Below are 21,341 nucleotides of genomic sequence, written 5' to 3' on the forward strand. Positions count from 1 at the left end.
GTATTTCTCTGTCTCTCCAAAATAAATAAATGTAAAAAAAAAAGTTTTGAACTAGCTCCAGTGTGGGAATTGAACTCACGACTCTGAGGTCAAGTGTTGGATGCTCTACCAACTGAGCCACCCAAGCACTCTACAAGTGATTTTTCAATAACAGAATATATCTCAAATGATACAATAAAGCTAGAGCCTAGGTTAATGTGGTAGGAAATGATATTCACAGATCGATCATATGTACCTAATAATTGCATGGTTAAAATAAAATATATCCTGACAAGTAAAGGACATAATTCAATAGCATATAAATGATTGGGTTATTTTTGAATGCTTTTGTGATTATACAAATTACATATCTGTAATCTTGAAACTCAGAGAACCATAATTGAAAAGGCATTGCATTTGGAGCAGATCTTAAATACATCTCCTCATGGTGTGACTTGAACAAGTATCTTAGCCTTTCTGAATGTGTTTCATTATATATAAAATGGGAAAATTAGTATCTTCCCCATAATTACGTCTTAAAAATAATGTTTCAAAGAAGTTTTAAGCTGGGAAATATATAAAACATATACCACAGGATATTATAACTATTATTATTTTGATATAAAAATTATCATCTTTAGTTGTCAGGGCATAGAAGAACTACAGTTCTTTACCAAGCTATTTCAATTTGTCATTGTTGCAAGAGACTGAGAATGTGCTAACTCTGTCATATCTCTATAGAAGGAGCTGTAACCAGTATTTTTCCTTTGAAATGCGTATGCCCCAATAATAGATGCTTCTTTCAAATTTTAGGAACAGTAACAAATGCCATTTCAGATATGCAAATACTCAAGGGCATGTTTCTCAGTAGACACTGTACTGCCTTAAAGATAAATAACAAGAACTGAGAATGTAGTAGCTGGGATTTCATCCAATGAGGTCTGCCATTTAAGCAGCGCGGCATGAGCTTGACTTGGTGGCAGTTAGCAGTAGCAACTCATGAATGTAGACAGATTTATGCAGGGTGACCTTCATGACTCAGTGTGCTTGGGAGCTTTGTGATTTCCACAGGGGTTACCAACAGGACATTCCATTGACAACCACAATGAGTGTTCCACCTCCGTGGCATTTTTAGAGCACATCTTTATGCATCAGAAAACCCCAGCCTTGCACAAGGCTGCTTTCTAAAGAGATATGCTACTGGATGAATTTTGCAAAGGATAGAGTTCATCTGCATTCTTATCAATTAGCTAGCTACAACCTCAAAGCCTTTTTTTTCCTCAGTATTTTGCTACTTCACTGCCACGATGCATGTCCAAACCTATGTTTTCTGTGATAAAATGATTAAATCAATGTTAGCCTCAAAGGGGACAGGGGTCTGTGATAGCTATTTGTAGGGGGTTTTAGAACAGTGTTTGATCTCAGCATCAAAGGGCATTGAGGTGCTACAACAATGACAAAGCATATCTAAATAGCTTCATTTTGCTTAACTATTCGAGTAGATTAGTGAAGTAATAGGCATATGGTATCTAGACTTCAATAAGACATTTATTAAGCTGAATATTAGTTCCATTTTGGAAGAGTTGGAATTATTCTAGTGTCCTAAAAGCACGCTAATAGTTGAAATGATTTCAGTTGCAAAGCAGTAATCCAAAGATGTGCATCAGAGTCTGCCTTATGATTGTCTTACTGACAAGCTAGGGGCGCCTGGGTGGCTCAGTCAGTTAAGCGTCCAACTGCAGCTCAGGTCGTGATCTCAACAGTTTGTGAGTTCAAGCCCTGCTTCGAATCTGGAGCCTGCTTCAGATTCTGTGTCTCCCTTGCTCTCTGCCCCTCCCCCACTCATGGTCTGTCTCTCTCTGTCTCTCAAAAATAAATAAATGTTAAAAAAAAATAAAGGAAGCTAATTAAAAAACATTCAATGGTCAGGGGGTGCCTGGGTGGCTCAGTCTGTTAAGCCTCTGACTCTTGGTTTTGGCTCAGGTCATGATCTCACGAGGTTTGTGAATTCGAGCCCCCGCATCGGGCTCTGTGCTTACAGCGCAGAGCCTGCTGGGGATCCTCTGTCTCCCTCTCTTGATCCCCGTCAACTCTCTCTCTGTCTCAAAAATAGATAAATGCTAAAATTTTTTTTAAAAATTCAATAGTCTGTTAGGTAGAATAAGAGATACCAGAAATACAAGAGGTAGAAGTGGAATCAATGACGTAGCATAGAGACAGAATAATTTGGACAGTATGTAAAGAACATTCAAGTAGAACTCTCCAAAGAAATAGGATGTTGCTGCAGGGTATGCAGAGTGTGCCTTGATTGATGACATCTCAGCACATGTTGAAGGACACTTGGATTTTCTGTGTGTGGGGACGGGAATGGAGGGTCTTTAAACTGTGCCTTAACTCTGAGCATCTATGCTTTTATAACTGTTGGGCTCAGTTGTTTCAAGCTAGTTAAAAAAGGTTTGCACTCTGCTTTAATCTCTGTCTTTTCCTTTAAAAGCCCAATATGAAAATCTCAAAATGTGTTTAATGTTAAAATAGAGGATCACTGTATTTGATGGTATTATCAATCCTCACCTAGCACTAAAAATGAGACCCAGACACATCTCATTTAACATTTCACTATTTTTTAAAATCAGGAACACAGTTTGTTTCGTATTATTATATCACCTCACCTTCACCATTGAACTTAATGTAGAGTAAAAAATAATTACAAAAGGACACAAAGTTATTTTTAAATACAATTTTCCTGGTTCCAACTGCAGTGATCATTTATTCAAATAAGTTTCAGTGTTATATGCTACGAAGGCATACAAAACTTTATCATTCACAATACTCAATATTAAAATTTTGACCAATGTCTGTCTTTTCTCCTAAAACGTTCTTTTTTTTTTCTTATAGAGGTGTCCCTAGCACTTGGCACAGCAGCTTTCCATTTTTGTTAAATGGATATATTTTATATGCCCTTTTGTGTCTAAATTGTTTGTCTCCTTGTCTTTGTCACCCATCTCCTATCACTTATAAATAGAACTCCCCTCCTTAATATTAAATTGAATAAATGCTATGTTTGCCTATAGCAAAAAATACTCACCACTTTGAGGATATGTCTTTAAATCATAAGCCCCTGTAATCATTTAAATTGTTTTTTAAGCACAATGAATGCCTTTGCCTGTATTGATCGTTCACATTCATGAATTCTTTTAAACAATTCCTAAAATCTTTAAAAAGGTGTGGTTTATTTTTTATTTTATCTGAACATTTTGTACCTGGTAGGACATTGCTCTTAACATATGATAGAATGTACTTTTGCAAAGATTCCAAATAAATTACTTTATTGATCTGATGTGTTAATCTGTATTTGTCATAATTTTATTTCCTCTTATGATACTCTTGGGTTTTAAGTCTTTATAGAAGCTGACTTAGTTTTTACCACTTCAAAATAAAAAATATGTTTGACTCAATATTTTTAATGATATCCACAGAAAATTACATACGTTTCAAAATACTTTCTACATACTTATGACAATTGAATGCATTATACTTTCTTATATAACGGATTTGAGATAGCCATGGAAACAGAATTCTAAGAAGGACCTCAGGATTCACTTGTTTCCTGGTGAACATGTCCTGAATAATCCCCACATTTTTTGAATATGATGAATTTTACTCCCACGGTTAGGATATGTTATAGGTCGGAAGGGATGTTGCAGATATAATTAATCAGTTGACCTTATGGTAGAAAGATTAATTCAGTGGGCCTGAGCTAATCACATAAATCCTTTCAAAGCAGTCTTTTCCAGGCAGGTGGCCGAAGAGGTAGCAGTGACGGGGTCCAGGTGTCCTAGAAGAAAGCAAACATTCATGTTGTGAATTGCCCTTGGCGGCCACACGGTAGAGAGCTACAGGCAGCATGGAGGAGCTGAGAGCTAACCCCAGACAACTGCTAGAAGGATAACAGGGCCTCAGTCCTAAACTTGTGAGGAAATGAAGTCTGCCAACAACCAGTGAACTTGGAAGACAATTCTGAGCCAAGATGAGAACTATAACTCAAGCCAACATTTTGATTTCAGCTCATGAGACCCTGAGCAGAGAAATCCAGCCACACCATGTCCAGACTTGTGACCTACAGAACCTCTGAGGTAATAAATTTGTGTTGACAGAAGCTACTCCATTTGTGGTCTTTCGTTACACAGGAACAGTAAACTCGTAAAACCCAGGAAATTTGTCATTTGAAGTTCACCAAAATCGAGCGTCAAAGGAAAGCTTCCCAAAGTTTCTCCTGAAGGAAGCGTCAAGGAAGGTACAAGTTTCAGGTTCAGTAGACATTATCCAACCTAATCCAGTGAAGGTCACTGATGGTCAGATAGAGTAAGTGCCTTTCCTTAAATCATCCATAAACATAATAACGACTGGAACCAGCATCCCATGGCTCCAAATCAATGCTTTTTCCACAGTACACTTATACATTTATTCATAATTGGAAAAGGGGTGGCTGGTGGGAATAATGGATATATTATTTTATTTTTAATGAGTAATGAATCTCTAAAATGTTTTGTAGCTGTTCCTCCTTCCTTCTCTCTTTCTCTTCTTCCTTTCCTTCCTTCCTTTCTTCCTCATCCCTCCCTGCCTCCCTTCCTCCTTCATTTTTATTATCCAGGATCCAGTCAGATTTCACCTACCTCGTTTGATTGTCATAGGTCTGTATTCCCTTTTAATTCAGAATGGGCTCACTATTTTTTTCTATTACACTGACTTTTCAAATGCTCAAGGCCAGTTGTTTTATGGTATATCTCACATTGTGGATATGACTGTTTATTCATATTTCTTTTCAATACCTCCTGCATTTTATTAAGGAAGTTAGGTCTATAGGTTTTATTAGATCCAGGTAAAACATTTGGCAAGAATATTTTATGTGACTGTTGTGAACCCCATAGAGCATCATATCAGGAGACACATGCTATAAAAATATCCCCTTCGGGCGCTTGGGTGGCTCAGTCAGTTGAGCATCCTGACTCTTGATTTCCGCTCAAGTCAGGATCTCGCCGCTCATGAGTTTGAGCCCTGTGTTGGGCTCTGTGCTGACAGTGCAGAGCCTGCTTGGGATTCTGTCTCCCCTTTTCTCTGCCCCTCCCCTGCTCACTCCCTCTCTCACATACATACATACATACATATATACATACATACATACATAATTTTTAAGAAAAGAATATCTCCTTATTAAAGGTACTAAGTTTGAACTCTTGATTAAGATAGTAAATGCCATTCTCTTCCCATGTAAAGGTGCGTTCTTTTGTTTGTGCTGGTGAGTAATCTGGGGGGGTGACACTCTGGCACCATGTGACTATCCTGTTAGTCAACAACATTTTGCCCAAAGCTCTTGCCATCCATTGCTGAGCCTTGCTGAGCTGATTATTATACAGGGGGTGAATTAGCATTTTTATCTTTGCCATGACAAAGTACCACAAATTTAGTGGCTTAAGACATTACAAATTTATGATCTTATAGTTCTGAAGGTCAGAGGTCAGCACAGGTCTCACTGGAATAATGTATTTGGTATCAAGGCTGCATTCCATCCCTGGATGCTCTAGGGGAGAATCCGTCTTCTCAACTTTGTCCAACTTCTAAAGGCTACCCTCATTCCCTGGCTCCCTTCTTGCTCCATCTGCAAAATTAGTGACAACAGGTTGAGTCCTTTTTACATTATGCCTCATTGACCCCTCTTCCCACAGTCGCATCTCCCAGTGACCACAGGTGGTAAAATTTCTCTGCTTTTTCATGTGATTAGACTGTGTTCACCCAGACAACCCCAGAAGATCTCCCCATCTGTGGGTTCTTAATTTAATTACATCTGTAAAGTCTCTTTTGCCATGTGAGGTAACATGTTCAAGGACTCCAAGGATTAGGATCTAGACATATTTGGGAGGCCCTATCTTTCTCTCCACAGGAATTGCAAAATGTTCATTAAAAAAATAAATTCTATCATTAATTCTGCTTATGGTACTTATGGTCCCTTGCATTCTTATGTAAAGAAACATTGTTCCCTTCTCTATGGAGTCAGAGATTACTTACATTTCAATGTGTTATAATCTGTTCTTTAATTTCCCTTTTTGATGCTAAAGATGATTCAAAGTATTGTTTCCAAAGTTATGCTACTAATTTGATATTCACAATCCTGAGAAAGCGATAAGAACAGTTATTTGTTTCTTGAAGAAATACATAGTAACACCTTGTACTCTACACCAAGTACTGTGCTACTGAAAATTCCAATAGGTGCATTGAGCACTTACTATATTCTGGCTACTAATCATTTTGTGTGTATTAACTCACACAATACTTGTAACCACTACATGAGGTGAGCAGTCCCCATCTTACAGATGAGGACACTATAACATAGAACAACAGAATGATGGGATTCAAACCCATAAATAGTGACCCCAGAATTCACACAGTCATATGCTGGTGTCAAGGGTTCTTAATATCAGGGGTCCACAGAACCCTATAATCGAGTTCAAATTTCCAAGAGAGAAAAGGTCTATAGTTTATATCAATTTCTCAAAAGAAACGCAAAAACTAAAGAATATCTGGGTCCCACTGTTGTACTGGGGGCTAAAGATTAATTGCCAATTATAATAAACAGGAGTAATTCCAATTTTCCTGGTTTTTTTTATTTGAAATATATTTGACACATAATGTTAAATTAGTTTCAGGTATACAACATAGTGATTCGACAGTTCTCTTGGTTTATCATGCAGCATAACTACCCAGGCTCTTCTGTGCCTAACAAGGGACTTTTTCATTTACACTCTTTTATCTAGCCAATGCATTTAAAAATGTTACATACCATTTCATTGTATGTGTAAGATGCAACCTTTATTGAATCTGTGAGATCTATCATTAGTTTCCCCTATCAGTGGATGTTTAACTGTTTTTTCCCTAAGTTTTGCCACCCGCATGAAATCATGAATTTCTAGTATATGCTTTTTGCTACATGTTTGCATTAGTATATCATTTTATTGATTATAACCACTTTAAAATATATTAGATTTAATAACAGTCTGTAGGCCTGTTTTTTTTTTTGCCATTTTTATCTCTCAAATTTGTAATACATATAATTCATGAGAAGTTGATTTCTATTTCTATTTTTGTTATTTATATTTAGTTTCATTTAACAGTCAGGAAGTATATTTTGTATTATGTGTCCATTTTTAGAATTCAGTAGGATATTTTCTCTCCTTTCCTCTTTCTTTTTAGAAAGTGTGTGTATGTGAGTGTGCATGGAATATGTTATGTGGAATACAGATATATAAATATACTCCATATGGAGTATACACATACCTACATATATATGTATATATTCTAACTTAAAATAAGGACACCTGAGTGGCTCAGTCAGTTAAGTGTCTGACTCTTGGTTTCGGCTCAGGTCATGGCTGGTGGGTTTAAGCCCCGCATCGGGCTGCATGTTGAGCCCGTCCCCTACTCGTGCTGTCTCTCTCAAAATATACATACATACATACATACATACATACATACATACATACGTACATACATAAAATACATACAGACATTTTTCTGTACTGGCCTAGTTAGGAATTTTAGTCTATAAATTCTACTTTGGTTCCTTATATTACTTAGTTTTTCCTCCATATACTTCAATGCTATATTTATTAGGAATAGTTTTATCTTGATTGTGTATAGGATCCTTTATTATACTAAAGTCATTTTCTTGGTCTGAGTTATTGCAAAATGCTTGAAATTTAACTCTTTCGGATAAATAATGTGATCCTTGCAGTGTTTTGTTTGTTTTTGTTTGGTAAATCATTATATATTCCTTTACATTTTTTTTTGTAGTCAGTTTCTTTTAGACAAGATTGTCTTATAAATGGTATATTGTTTTTTATCTTCTTGGTTATGTTATCATGGTCCACAATGTTTAAGAGCTTACTGAATCTTTGTTATTATAAGAAATGCATTTGATCTTTTGTCTTATGCTTCTTCTATTTCCTTTGTTTTTGTACTTTTGAAATATGATTTATGGGTTGTTTTTGTTTGTTTGTTTGTTTGTTCGTTTTGCCTGCCCTCTACCTGAGAAAATTTAAATGCACATAGTGAAGGAAGATAACACCTGAAACTTGCATGTTTAAACCTGTGCTTATTAATTTATCAAATTCAGTATTATTGACTCCACTCATGAAGTAGGAAAATAGCACACTTCTTGCCAACAAAATGTTTTTATTGGCAGATTTCTTGGATATTTGCATTAATTTACTGCCATCTAGTTACTATTATTTTTACATATTGTCTCATGTCTCTTCCAAAAATGTTAATTATAATATATTTTATGTTAAAACATTCTTGGGGCACCTGGGTGGCTCAGTTGGGTAAGCATCTGACTTTGGCTCAGGTCATGATCTCTAGGTTTGTGAATTTGAGCCCCGCATCAGGCTCTGTGCTGACAGCTCAGAGCCTGGAGCCTGCTTTGGATTCTGTGTCTCCCCTCTCTCTCTGACCCTCCCCCTGCCTCAAAAATAAACATTAAAGAAAAACAATTTTAAAACATTCTTGTGTCACTTAGTTCAGATATTATTTTCAATTAATTTTTTATTTAAATCAGCCTTTTTTCAATGACTGTCCCATCTTGATATTTATTTCTATTTTTCTTGTTGTTGGCTGAATATAATGTATCCATGAGTGTTTTTCAGGATGGATACCAAAATTCTATAAGTATTTCATTCATGCATACCTAAGGATATCATATTTTCTTCAGTCCCAAATGATGATATGTTTATTTTCCATCAGAATTCTAGATGTTGCTCAATTAGTTCCTGACATACTAACTGATGTAAAAAAATCCTATGATTATTCTGCTTTTTTTTTGTTTGTCTTCAGATGAATTTTTGTTGTACTTAAACATACTTGTAGGGTTCTTTTTTAACCCTTGTACTTCATTAACTCTACTAAAATATTTTACTGTGTTCAGCATTCTCTATTGTTTTCTTTTTTCTGAAGTAAGGGGATTCTTTTATTCTACTGAGTTGGGTTTTCCTTTGTTTCAGGGAAGTTTACTTCTTTGAAAAGTTTAATCTTTTTGTTGGTACAATTTTTCTTTTTTTTATCTTTTGAAAAAAATGATTAGCCAGGTATAGGGACTGAATTCTCTATCTGGGTTCAGGATTTCCTCACCTTCTCATCTGGTAGGATAGATATGCAAGGATCATTAGCCAAATTAAAAATAAACTATTACTTCATAACCATGGAAAATCACCCATCAAAATACAAGGGTTCTGATAATCTGTTGATGAATGCAGCCTAGTCTATTGAGGCTAGTCAAAGTATTTGTAGTCCCTTTCCCTGAATTAGAAAAATCAAGTTGACGTAAAGAAAGTCTTACTGTAAAGAGAACAACAGGTCTGCTTGACATATGCTGCCCACACACAGAAAGGCAGAATGGGAGCAACACAGAACATGCCGTGCCTGAGTTCAGGATGCAAAAGAAAAAAAGAACAAGAGGTCTGTCTCTGGACAAAGTGACCTAATCCAATAGTAAAATAGAGGTTCTTGTGCACAGTCCTCTCACCAGTCAGAACAGCCATAAGATCTTCTGTGGCGGCACAATTAAGGAGGTACAGATATATGCCAGAACATTCCTTGTAAACTACAACTGGAAAGGGATAATAAAATTTACCTCTTTTTAAGGTTGAAACGGGGCTGGGAGTGAGGAGCAAACACTATCCAAACTCATATAATTTTCATATAACTTAAATACATTGAAAGATGTTAGAATCTTAATTTCCCTATCTGTTTCCTTCTGAAAGTGTTATCTATGTCACTGTCCGGTTTCCCATTGGATAATTTTTAGTTCAGGATGATTTTCTGAGAGGTTGAAGTTTGACACTGCTTTTCACCTTCAATTATTATTTTTTTAAAGTTTTTATATAAATTCCAGTTAACATAAAGTGTGATATTAGTTTCAGACATACAATACAGAGATTCAACACTTTCATACAACACCCAGTGCTCATCACAGCAAGGACACTCCTTAATTCTCATCACCTATTTTACCCACCGCCCCACCCACTTCCCCTTTGGTAACCCTCAGTTTGTTCTCTATAGTTGAGTCTGTTTCTTGGATTGTCTCCCTCTCTCTTATTTTTACCCTTTGCTCATTTGTTTTGTTTCTTAATTTTTTTTAACATTTATTATTGGGGCGCCTGGGTGGCTCAGTTGGTTGAGCAACCGACTTCGGCTCAGGTCATGATCTCCCAGTTCGTGAGTTCCAGCCCCGTGACGGGCTCTGTGCTGACAGCTCAGAGCCTGGAGCCTGCTTCTGATTCTGTGTCTCCCTCTCTCTCTGCCCATCCCTACTTGTGCTCTCTCTCTGTCTTTCAAAAATGAATAAACATAAAAAAAATTAACGTTTATTATTGAAACACAGAGACAGAGCATGAGTAGGGGAGGGGCAGAGAGACAGGAGACACAGAATCCAAAGCAGGCTCCAGGCTCTGAGCCGTCAGCACAGAGCCCCGGCGCAGGGCTTGAACTCACGAACCGTGAGATCATGACTTGAGCTGAAGTCGGGATGCTCAACCGACAGAGCCAGCCAAGCGCCCCTGTTTTGTTTCTTAAATTTTACATGTGAGTGAAATCATATGGTGTCTGTTCTTCTTGGACTCATTTCACTTAGCATAATACCCTCTAGCTCCATCCATGTCATTACAGATGACAAGATTTCATTGTTTTTTTTATGGCTGAGTAATAATATCCCGAAATGTATATGTATACCACATCTTCCTTATCCATTCATCAGGTGATGGACACTTGGGCTGTTTCCATAATTTGGCTATTGTAGATAATGTTGCTATAAACATCAGGATGAATGTATCCCTTTGAATTTTTGCGTCTTCTGACTAAATACCTAGTAGTAAGATGGTTGGATCATAGGGTAGTTCTATTTTTAACTTTTTGAGGAATCTCCATACTGTTTTCCAGAGTGGCTGCACCCGTTTGCATTCCCACCAACAGTACAAGAGGGTTCTGCTTTCTCCACATCTTTGCCAACACCTGTTGTTTCTTGTCTTGTTGATTTTAGCCGTTCTGACAGGTATGAGGTGAGATCTCATTGTGGTTCCCTAAACACGTAGTATTCAATACCCAGATGTATAGCGAAATGTGTTGTGTCAACTATTATATAACTTATTCCAAAATTACTCTGTGATTATGTTCGTCATTTACGTGCTTTTCCTTTTCTTCTTCCTCAGTTTGTTTTTGCTGCCATGTTTTTTTTTTAACGTTTGCATTAGTATCCTGGTTTATCTTCTTTACTCACTTTAAGTGGAGAAAACCATCAGAACCCACTCTTATCTCAAGAACAATGTTAGTGATTTGAGTGGTCTTTTAAAAATTGCTCTTGATATTTCCCCACGTCCCTTCTCCATTGGCTCCCTCTCTCAGAGGTATCACTTAGTCCTTTAGGAATGAAATTTTAGGTACAGGAATTACGGGTTTATATACCTTCTTAATCATTTATTTGATTGAGTAATATAGAGAAGAAGCTGAGGTTACTACTAGCGGCTGTCAATCAAGCAAGATTTCTCTTAAAGTCTGGAGTCTGACCTGGAGGTTTCTCTCTTTGGATTGGTAGGGAGTTGGAACATCCAGATGAAAGTCTATATCTGTGTAGACATGCAAGTATTTCTCCTTGCTTATGTCATTTGTGTCAGAAGCTACAGTGTAGAGTTTCCCATCTACCCAGGGTTGTTCTTTTTGGCAGAAAATCAGCTCAAACAAAATAACAAGACTTTCCTAGGATGTCTGTATGTTAACAATCTCTACCATCCACCTGCCCTTTCACTGTGCTAGAACTAGTCCCACAGGATGCTTTTCTTCCCCAGTAATGTGTTTACTCCCCAACCTCATCCCCTCAGCTAGAAGTTCCTAGTAGACCTCATTCAGAACTTCTTTTCTTACTTCTTACACCATAGTCTTCCTAATTGGAAATATGTCTTTGATAATCACAGTGTCTCCGCTTTATCAACATTTTTTTTTGTAACTGACTGATATTCTTCAGTTTATTATATGGCGTAATCCCCAAGTATACAGGCAGTTTTTATCTCTAATTATGTTATTCATTTCATTAAGTTTCAGTTAGGGAAGCTATGAAAGCATGAATTCACTCTGCCATTAAACTCTGTGCATGAACTCTGTGCATTAAATTTTTATTTTTGTAAAGCATTGGAGAAATGTGCTTGAACTGGATGGCTAAGTTGAATATGACAACAGAGTGCTCTTGGTCTTGGCTAGATGCCAGAACATGAGCACGTTCGTGTCTTCTCTAGCGAAAGGGAACCGCACTGTGGATCCGTCCCAGGAAATTCCACACAGCCACCTGTTTTGCACCACAACTGCTTTTACCCTCTATTGCTGAATGCAGTTGGCTTAAAACAAGACTTTCCTTAAAGTACATGTTGTAATTTCAAAACCCCGTTCCTCATAGCTGAGGTTTTTAGCATTTTAAGTGCATGCTTTAAAATGTACAGGCTCCCAGAAATCGCAGGTGCAAATCCAGATGGAGTTAACTCATAAAGTAGATAAACTATCTTACATGCACCTTATTCTGTGGGATTCTTAGGAACCCAAATCAAGTCTTTACTTTGTTGACCTTTAAGATGTGAGATCAATTTTCTTAATAAAAAGTAGACTTTTGTACAGTTTCTGAAAAGTCACTGAAAACCTTTACCAACAGAGACACCAGATTATATGTCCCAGTCAGCCTTGGAGGAATAAAGTTTATTAGTTGACATAAAAACACCAACAGCAGTATTTGCCTCTTTCCCCAGTGGCAGCAACCTTTTGAAATGGTTTCTGAATGTACTGTCGCACACCTTCTGGAATGTTCAAAATGTTTAAAGCACTGTGCACATCATCGTACTCAGGAAACTTGAGGAAGGGTGATATAACCATAATCAGCTAACATCCATTTAATACATTGCGCCAGCCATTGTACTTTAAATTGGATTATACGATTTTAATCCTAAAAGTAACCCTGAAGATTAGATATAATTATTGTCCCTTTATTACAGAGGGAGTAACTTCGATTTAAAAAAATAAATGCCTGCTTGGGTTTTCTCAGCTGGTGGGTGAGTCATTCAGAATATAAATCTCTAAATTCTACTTGCAGAGATGTGCCATAACACTATTCTGTACCATTTCTTCTATGTACTTGCATTTTTAAAATTCAAGTGTATAGTTTGAAAAGAACTGCTTACTCTGGGCATAATAGGCCAGTGTTACATTAACTTTATGAAGTGTACTTTTTTATCAATGGTGTTTGTACCTCATGTGCTTTTCATTTTATTTGAAAATTTGAAAAATATACAATAAAATGTTTATACTCTCACAAATCTGTACAAAGTAAGAATGTTGCAAAAAGCGAATCACAGGCAGTCACGAGGATTTATCATACAATATATACCTATTGAGTTTATATACTTAAGTAGGAATTAAGATGGTTTTAAGATTCTGCTGCATAAAACTCAGAAGTGTTTGATGCGAATATAACTAATATAATTTAATAAAGACTGTTTTTACTGTGAGTTAACATACTTAGCCAATGCATAGAAAATAAAATGTATGTGACTTGTACCTTCTAGGGACCATTTGCAATAAGGTAGGAAACCTTAATATTTTAGCCAGAACAGTTCTAAATAGATTTATCTGTAAGTGTCCTTGAATATTCTTATATACATTTCCACTTTTTAATGTCAAAGGATGTTTTGAAGCTAGGAAAATTATTCCATAATTCAGTCATCTTTCTCTCCTCCTTTTGTTTTTATGATTACGTAACATAGGATCTTCCTTGGCTGTGCATAGTTACATATAGATCTGCAGGCAGTTCGTACAATGGGGCTTACCCTCAGGAGATGGGATTTGTAATTTGTCAACATAGGTTTCTTCTCTTTTATTCTCTGAAAAGACAGTTCTGAATTTCAGCTGGTCTCCAGTAGGACTGAGACCCAGCTATTTATTGTCATTACCTGATAATAATCATGTCAGTTTCTGTCTACTTTCAGGGCATTTGTATCTCATTGCCTCTGCCTAGAACGTTCTTCTCCAAATTTCCCCATATTTGGGTTCCTCTTCTCATTCAGGTTTTCATCCCAATTTGCATTCCTCAGAGAGTTCATTTCATACTACATCCTCTAAAGTAGGTTCTTTCTCCCTCAGCTATTTCCTCAATTATTTGCTTATTTACGTATGTATTTTATCTCTTCCACCTCAACATAAGATCCTAAAAGAGAGGAGTCTTGCTGCCTTATTTACTGCAGTGTGTCCGCTGCCTACAACATATTCCTAGACAGTTGCTCAATAACTACTTATTGATTGGTTGGCAGCTCCAGTGAACATAAATAGAAACCCCAGTTGCACCAGATAAACCAAGCTCACCAAAACAATACCGCAAAGGCTCTGAAAATTAAATAGTCATTGGAAACACAGACCACAAAAGTAGGCCAGGGCATGTGTGTGAAATCCAAACCAATGGGACCCAAAGTCTCTTCACATAGTAGGCAGAATGTTAAAGATAATTTTTTTTAATCACACATCATAATATGATCCAGGAACATCACAACTAAATAAGAGAAGACAATCTATTGACACCCAAACCAAATGAATCAGATGTTAGAATTATCTGTCAGCAATTTCACAGCAGCCATTATACATACTACGTCAATAGTAAATGACAAATTCTCTGGAAATAAATGGAAAATCTCAACAAAGAAAGAGAACTTGAAAAAGAAAATGAAGTAGTAATTTGTAACACTGAGAAACATAATAGAAACAAGAAAAAAACCTTGCTGCTTGGTCTCAATATCAGAGCAGGATGACAGTATAGATTAGATGACTTTGAGGATAGATCAAGAGGATTCACTCAGTCTGAAAAACAGAGTAAATAGATTGAAAAAAAAATGTATAGAGTCTCAGGAGGAAAAAGAACCAACAGTCATATTGTAGAAGTACTACAAGGAGAGGAGAAGGGGTGGAGCTACAAGATTATCAAAGAGGTAACGTCTAAAACCTTTCTGAGTTTGGTGAAAGACCCAAATCTACAGATACAAGAAGTTGAACAAACCACAGATAAGCCCAAAGAACTCCATGCCAGAACGCATTATAATTAAATTCCTGAATACTAAACAAACAAAAATTTTGCAAGCATACATAGAGAAATGTTAACAAACACCTAAGTCTAAATAATCATGGTTTGTCTGCCAATTATCTTTTTAAGTAAAAACAATGTTCCATGAAAGAAAAAAACAACTAGTTCAGCTATGAATTTTAACCATTACACAAGTATGTTTCCTTAAGACAAAGAGCATCTGTTTGTATGCAGCAGAACTATTTTGTGAGTACTTCCCATTTCTTCCATAGAATGTAAAAAAAAAAAAAAAGTTTAGTACATGGTTGAGCAGTTTATTTTTCTCCTTGGGAATGTGTGCTGATAAAGATGCAGTGGATATTGATACAATTTCATGCCACTTTCTCAATTTGCACTAAGACATGATCGATTTTTTTTTTTTTTTGCTGTTACCATTGTAACTCATAGTGCAAAGGGAAAATAATTTCTTAATATTATTAGGAAGACTTCACGGACTTCTTCAAGTTTCTGAGGGATTGCTAAAACTTTGATACTTCTAGAATCACTTATGCAGTTTTAAGAATCATTTATTTAGGCATGTATAACACCATAGCAAAATAAAGAGTCCAGACATAGACTGTATATGTATATTTTAATAGGTTTTCAACAAAGTTGTCGTGATTAAATTTAAGGAGTTTTTTTTTTTCCCAAGAAATGTGTTTGAATAACTAGATAGAAATCTGTATTAAAAAAAAAACACTTTCTCTTATTTTGACTAATTCACAAAATAGAATTTTAAATGGTGCAGTACCTGGATGGCTCAGTCGATTGAGGGTCAGTCTCTCGATTTTGGCTCAGGTCATGATCCCAGGGTTGTGGGTTTGAGCCCTGCATTGGGCTCCATGCTGAGCACTGAGCATGGAGCCTGATTGGGATTCTCTCTCTCCCTCTCTCTCTGCCTCTTCCCCACTTGTGCTTGTTCTTTCTCTCTCTCTAAAAAAAAAAAAAAAAAAAAAAAAAGAATTTTAAACGGAATGCAAACCTAAAACTAAGGAGACGACTTAGAAGAAAATTTAGAGCAGGCAAAGCTTTCCTACTCAGGACACGAAAGGAAAAACAGTAAGAGAAGTGTAGCGATGAACTGCATTTTATAAAAACGTAAATTTCTGCATTTCAAAAACTACCATTAGAGTAATAAAACAGACAAGCTACAGAGAGGTAGAAAATATTTCCCATACATACATGTAACAAAAAACTTTATTCAGAATATATAAAGGAATTTTACAATGCAATAATAAGACAAATAATGCATTTTAAAAATGGACCATGAAAAGATTTTCAAAGCCATTCATTAATATGAGAAATATTAAAAATCTAAACCCCGAGGAGATGTCTTTTCCGGTGTGAACCCATAAGAATGGCTAATGTTAAAACATTAATAATAAGTATTTGCAGCAATGTAAACGACTAGAACTCATATATCATTAGGATTGCAAAGTGGTATGGCCACTTTGGAAAGTATTTTGGAAGCTACTTGTGAAATTAAGCATTTACTTACCTTCAAACCACCAGAGATTCCACTCTTAAGATTTACTTGGAGAGATAAAACATGTCCAACCAAAATGTTTTACATGATTGTCTAAAATATCCTTATTCATATTTGTTAAAGGTCCAAAAATTAACCAAATATCCATCAACGGGTAATGGATAAATTGTTGTATATCTACTAAAACAGGATAGTAATCAACAAAAACGAACATCCCATTAACACATACAATAACTTGGATGAATCTCAAAAACATACTGAATGAACGAAATCAGACATTTATATGAGATTCAGAACAGGCAAACTAATTAATATGATTAGATGTTGTGATTAAATTTGTGTTGATACAGGAGTGGGATTTTTTTTTTTTTTTTTTTTTTTTTTTTTGGTTGGCTAAAATGTTTTATATCTTGATTCTGGTGGTTGTTATACCAGTTTGTATATCTGTCACATCTTTTGAACTACATATTTTATTCTTTTTATTTTATTTTATTTTACTTTTATTTTATTTTACTAATACTGGGGAATTTAGCAGGACTTTCTGTTTTTTTAGTTTGTTTGTTTTTGAAAAGTGTCCCTTTGACTACATATTTTAAATGGATGAATTTTAGTATGTATACATTTTATCTGAAGAAAATTGATTAAATCTTAAAATGTATTTAATGAAAAGACAACTACTAGAAGGACTTTTACTACATATCATATAACCTAAACATGCTAACAAATTAAGTGATTCCATTTATATAAATAATCTGGTTTATTTTAATTTGGGCACATATTTTATGTATTTATAATCATAAGTTAGATTCCATTTAGTATGTGGTTTATCTTTTCTTAACATTTTCCATGTTGCTACACAGATTTCATATATATGTGTGTGTGAGTATACATATGTGTATATATATATGTGTATATATATATATATATATTTCTGATTGCATAAGAATCCATTAATTATGTCTTAAAATTGGCGTATTTTTGGACACTTAGGTTTTATAAAGTTTGTAATTTGTTAAAAGTCACTGCATGCCCCAACTAGATGCAACCCAAATTTTTATAAAGCCTAGAATTTATAAATAAATTGTTGCATGCCCAGCAAATTGAATACTCAATCCAATTAAAAAGAACAAATGTTATGTATTCAAACAAAACATGAATGAAACATAGAGACACAATGTTCAGTGAAAGAATTAATACACAAAAAGTCCATTTGTAGTTTGAGGACTAATCTTTGCAGTTGAAAATCAGAAAAATGAACATGGTGCTGATTGGTAAATGGGGAGCTGTTGGTGTGGTGTAAATGTTCTTTTTCTTAATCTGGGTGGTGGTTACATGATTGTGCATATGTGCAAAAGGTCATAAAGCTACACTTAAGATTTGTGCATTTTTGTGTGCTCCTGTTTTACTTCAGTATAGAAATATAAACAAGAAAGGCAATAGCATAGCTAAAAGTGCCATACAGCTAGCTCTCTTCACCCAAATTACTTTTTGTGAATTTTGTTTTGATTCTTTATAATTTTCTTTGGACTATTTACCAAAGTAAGTGCTACAGTGTTTTTAGTTCTTACACAAGTTTTTGTTATGTTTGTTTGCTTGTGTTTCTTTTTAACTAGGAGAAAATGTTTTTATTCTAGTTTAAATCGCCATCTGTAATGATTAATACCAGTTTTTATATGGGCTTGCCAACAAACGTTATTAACTTGTTTTCCCCTAAACTAAAGGTTATATGTTCTATTTATTCTCATAAGTGCTCTCCGTTTGGGGCACAGGATTATGTTTATTGTCATACTGGTTTTTCTAGGCATGAGGAACTTCCTAAAAACAACAAAAAAATTCTTCATTAGTATTCAACTCACCCATATTCTGATTTTTTTAATATGGTAAGAGTGACATCTAGAGAAATGTTCCATTTTACTATTGGGAGAGAACCTATGTGCCTTTTGGTAGCTTTCTCTTTTTGAGGAGAAAGGGTGATTGACTTTGATGGAGTTCTCAGGAGATGTACTGATTGCCTTGTGCTTTGAGCATCAAACAAGAATATTGTTCATGAAAGGAACAGTTGTTGCCAACACAGCTAACTGCTTTGGGACTCTACTGAATCCTTTGTTCAACTTTTGAGTAACTCACTCAAACTTTGATGTTAAGGCTAGTAAAAAGGAAAGCAATGTAGAAATAATTTTATGTCGATCATATGCAATAAAAGCCCATGTTGAAATAAGAAAGCATCCTCATTCTTTAACCATGTATGGATGCATATTTATTATTCCTAGTTCTATGCTGTGGACTTCAAAACCCAAAATTTATGAATGATAGTTGGAAAAAAACATGCATTTGGGGATGATGATAAAACCATGTTTTAAAATATCACTCTATCTGGGAACTACAGGCAAGGATTTATGGTTCTTCCATAAAGCACAATTGCTGTTCTAAATTGTCTACTGTGATGAGATTTACTATTTATTATGGAAGTCACTTTCCTATATGTATATATCACCGCCTCTGCCATTGCATGTAAAGAAGGAATGTAGTAAAAATAATCGATAGAATAAGTTACCACATTTTAATTAGTCCTTATTTATTTCCTGAGGGAAATGATAAAAATTTATTGGCGAAGATTCAGAGTAATTAGATGCTTAAAGAGAACATCAGAGACGACTTGGAAATGATTATCATGCATTAGTAAACACAAAAGAGGTCAAAGAATATGTATGTTCTACATACAAATGTAGGCTAAATATATATTTTTAAGGGATTTGAAAAGAGGTTCACTTTCCTTTTGTTCTTCTCCCTCTCACTCTTCTTCCTCTCTTTTGCTTCTTCAAGGAATAGGGGCTAAGAAAATAATCTCCATGTTACTTGTCATCACTAATAAAATGGATGTAAGTATGCATGGACAAGAAAAGAACCAGTTTTGCCTTATTCCTTCTAATAATATAAAGTATATTTTGATTCTCTGAAATGTGATTTTAAAACTGGAAGGAGAGAATAGTACCCCATTCTCTGTTCTCAAGCATTTGGATATGGTGTTCTCTCTGCCCTATACATTCTTTCCCCAAGTCTTCCCTAGATACATTTAAAATTCAAACTGTAGGTCTCAATTTAAATGACACTCACTGAATTCCTCGACCACTTCTATGCGTTCATAATACCCTGTGTTGGTTAATTGCATCTTTCTTTTCAGATCCACTTTCGGTCCATCCCTTGTTCCGGTGTGTATTTCAAGGCTCTTAACTCTTGAAATTTATATGTTTATTAAAGTCTCCCAGTTGGGTTTGGCTGATAGGGGCTCTTGTGGAAGCTTGGAGGAAGAAAGAGGGTATTTATCCTCCCCCTCCTCTCTGCTCTGGGCAGTGTTTCTGAGCATGTCTCTTACAAGACCACAGTTAGTTCTTACCAGCTGGCTCAGCCATAGGCCCCTATAATTCCCTTCGCTCCATCAGTCCTTCCAATTCTAGGGTGATAGCAGCTTCCTGCTGTGGCCCATTTTCGGTTGACTCACAGTTGCATTTTGCCTCCTCAGCCTTTCTAATACCTTTGTGGTCAATTCCCCATATTAAAGTCCCTCTCTTGGATTGCTTTTCATAGGACTTGTTTTGCTGGCAGTAATCTGACTGATAATTATATTATACTTTCCTCATCTATATTACCAATCACACTTTTATTTAGTCTGTTTATTGTCACATATTTATTTAGTCTGTTTTCCTTGCTAGACTAAATTGCAGAAAAAGAGAATTGTGTTGGTTTCCTTTTTATATTTCTAGCCCTTAGCCCAGATCTTGGCTCATAGAATTCAGATAATATTTGTTGAAAGAACAAAGTAATAAAGGGATGAAGGAAAAAAGAAAGGAGGGAGAAAATTTTAACTATATTTGTATTTGTATTTCACAGTAATAAAAGAAGATTTGAGTCTATGTATATCAGGACAAAATAACTTCCCCTTAAACAGTCGCATAGCAGATTAAGCTAATGTATGGGACAATGTAAAAAAGAGAAAAGAGTAATCTTCCTTGTGTTTGATAAGCCTAAATAGTGATTGAAGAGGCAAAGTGAAAAATATAAATGTCTGTCTGTGTTAAGTATGCTTAACAAAAATTTTCTTGGAGTATTTGAAAAATACTTAGCCAGATTTCAAAATCTCATCTTTATTTTTAAAAGTGTTATAATTGGTCCCCCTTTGTTTTTTGATTGTCCAAAGAAACTCAAAGCAAATTATGTTTTAGATTGTTCAGCATCTGCTGAAGTCTCCTCCTCTCTTGCCTTGTCTGTACCATAGAGGCCAGAAAACTCTGAACTACATCTGCATTTCCCAGAATCCCTTGATGTAGGCTCCCGATGTCTTGTGCAAGATTTGAATGCGGAACTGATATCAGTGGAAAGAGAGTTGACAGACATAGCATATCTTGAAGGTGCAGAGTGACTAGAAGTCAAGGTAGCTGGGGTGACTTCTGTTCATCAGGGCGTGATGTTCAGGTAACCTGGAGTCAGCACTGGGATCATAACTCCCTGACTACAGCCCAGATAACAATTCATTACATGAACCTCTTCCGGTATAAGATCTGACAGTGGAACCTGGAAACTGCTCCAGTCCTACGAACAATGTTGGTGGGTAAACACCAGATTACCAGAACTAAATGCATTTGTACTGAGAATAGCTAGAGTGTTTTCTGTTACCCAGAATTCTGAACCCTTTTT

General features: G+C 35.7%; 1 long non-coding RNA gene across 3 annotated transcripts in view; it reads left to right on the plus strand.

Moving 5' to 3' along the window:
* Positions 1-21,341, plus strand: part of LOC113600602 (uncharacterized) — a 210,123-nt gene that overhangs the window by 153,157 nt on the left and 35,625 nt on the right. Inside the window, exon 4 of one of the 3 annotated variants that reach the window (XR_008292545.1) lies at positions 3,761-4,334. The exons of 1 other annotated variant lie outside the window; for it this stretch is intronic. This is a non-coding gene — a long non-coding RNA (uncharacterized LOC113600602). Of the gene's footprint in view, positions 1-3,760; positions 4,335-21,341 lie in introns of those variants that run through there. One more of the 3 variants, XR_003421673.2, reaches the window with a different exon arrangement.

The sequence above is a fragment of the Acinonyx jubatus genome, chromosome F2 (assembly GCF_027475565.1).
Source record: "Acinonyx jubatus isolate Ajub_Pintada_27869175 chromosome F2, VMU_Ajub_asm_v1.0, whole genome shotgun sequence".
Taxonomy (NCBI): domain Eukaryota; kingdom Metazoa; phylum Chordata; class Mammalia; order Carnivora; family Felidae; genus Acinonyx; species Acinonyx jubatus.